This window comes from Octopus bimaculoides, chromosome 23 (genome assembly GCF_001194135.2).
Source record: "Octopus bimaculoides isolate UCB-OBI-ISO-001 chromosome 23, ASM119413v2, whole genome shotgun sequence".
NCBI classification, from domain to species: Eukaryota; Metazoa; Mollusca; class Cephalopoda; order Octopoda; family Octopodidae; genus Octopus; species Octopus bimaculoides.
This window is the reverse complement of record NC_069003.1, coordinates 30,540,893-30,543,188: the sequence shown is the minus strand read 5'-3', so window position 1 is coordinate 30,543,188 and position 2,296 is coordinate 30,540,893. Positions and strand designations below refer to the sequence as shown.

Below are 2,296 nucleotides of genomic sequence, written 5' to 3'. Positions count from 1 at the left end.
GATGATGAGAGGGCACCAAGAACACCTAGAAACGGTGAAGAAAAAATTAAAAAATAAATAAATAAAGGCCAGATTAAAATATAGAGAGCTCCAAGAGTAGACTTATATTTATCGCATAAGCACTTTAAATTTCTTTCAAAATATTTTATTACATTTAAATTTCTATCTTACAATTAACTAAATTAGCATAGAATAATGGTTTCATATTTTTTTATGATTAAGATCTTAACTGTCAATATATGAATGCGAAAGAGATAGTTGAATAACTGTAAACCTAGTTTGGGCCACCCTGTATATCTATCTATCTATCTATCTATCTATCTATATGCACACACACACATATGTAAACAGTCCCACTGAATGGCACACTGACTATAACCCATGGCTGACAAAAGGCTTGAATGGATTTGGTAGACAGAAATTGAGAGAAGCCCATCTGTGTGTGTGAGTGTGTCCTTGCATGATATATGGGTTTGGGGTCAGTCCCACTTTGTGGCATTTTAGGGAGGCGTTCTCTACTATAACAAACAGCCAACCAATGCATTATGAGTGAATTTGATAGACAGAAACTGTACTGAAGCCCATCATGTGTATGTGTGTTCGATATATATATATATATATATATATATATATATATATATATATATATATATATATATATATATATATATATATATATATATATATATACGAGCCTGGTGCAGCCGCTGGCTTTCCAGACCTCAGTCAAACCGTCCAGCCCATGCCAGCAGGAAAACAGACATTTAACGATGATGATGATGATGATGATAAATATTCAGCAGAAGTAACAGAGAGACTCAAGGTCCAAGAATTTCGTGTGTTGGAACTCATCAACATGCCAATGCACGAGACTCTTCAAGAATATTCAAGAATTTGGAACGATTTATAGAAAAATAAACATTGTGAAAACAGGTATTTGAAACATTGGAAGATTTTAGTTTAAATATGAACACTTTTAAAACAGAGTTGGTATCATAGAAAGAGAGATACTAGTGGTTATCAGTTGGGTTGATAACAGAACCAGAAGTGGTGGTCTTGGAAGGATGTGAGAACCAAGAGTTGTGTGTGGGGGGTAAGTGAATAATTTTCAATAGTTATGGGGTTTTGGGGAAAACTTTAAACAAAAGATCTAAGTTTTAGCAGAAAGAGAAGAGAGGTAGAGGGAGTAAAAGAGAGTGTATGAGGAGGGAATAGTGTGTGTGTGTGTGTGCATATGCGCAGGTGTATGTGAATGGGTGTGTGTGTGTGTGTGTGTATGGACATGTGTGTGTGCATGTCTGCTTGAGTGTTAGTATGTAGGTATGTGTGCATGTGCTTGCATATGTATGTCTGCATAAGCATTTATAAGTATTACTATGTATGTGCATGCTTATATATGTGTGTGTATGTGCACAAATAAATGTGCTTGTGTAACTGGACGCATGCGCGCACACACACACACACACATACACATTTAGTCATGTATGCAAATCTGTTCTCCACTCCCTAAAAAATCTCAGTTAACTGCTCTGCGCCCCCCACCCTGGCCGACCACTACTAGAATATCAGCGCCAACTTCCAGGAAGTGTGGTCCACAGGAGAAAGGGCGACAAGCAAAGCAGTGAGGAGATTGAAAATGACATTAGAGACAGGTGGGAGCGAGAGCGAGAGAGAGAGAGAGAGAGAGAGAGAGAGAGAGAGATGTGGAAGAAAGCAGCAGATGTATCCCTAAGCCACTAAACTTGTTGAATTCCTCTTAATTGCATTCCGACACCATCCATCCCTCCAGCCACATATCCACCCACTTAACCCAAGAAATTGGAGGAATCTTTTCAAGACCTCCAGCTGACATGCCATATTGCGGGTTTCTTTGTTTGCCCCCTGCCTGTCCATCCATCCGTCCGTCCGTGCGTCTGTCACCGGGATTTCCTTACACGTTGTTGAGAATCGAGTCTTTCCGCTGACTCGGTTTGCATGGAAGACGGAAAGTCAAAAGAATTAAAAAGATTAAGGAATTTAGAAAAAAAAAAAACCCCAGAAAATTTTAAAAATTAGAAAAAAAAAATGTCTTTAACTCCCTAGTTTATTTTTTTCCTTTACCCTACCACCACCAAATCTAAGAGCACCACTGCCAAGACCACCCCCAACACACACACCAAAACTACTGCCACCACCACCTCCTCTGCCAACCAATTTCAATTCTACCTTCTTTATGGTCCACCCTATTTACTAAGAAGATTAGGCCTTCTGGTGGGTTTACTGTTTATTTTAATTTAATCAGGGGCAACCACTTTTA

The 2,296-nt window shown here is 38.7% G+C and overlaps 1 long non-coding RNA gene across 2 annotated transcripts in view; it reads right to left on the bottom strand.

The window, feature by feature from the left end:
• Positions 1–2,296, bottom strand: part of LOC106883804 (uncharacterized) — a 162,067-nt gene continuing 159,771 nt past the window's right edge. For both annotated transcript variants that reach the window (XR_001411158.1, XR_001411160.2), the window contains exon 4: positions 1–25. This is a non-coding gene — a long non-coding RNA (uncharacterized LOC106883804). The remainder of the gene's footprint in view (positions 26–2,296) is intronic.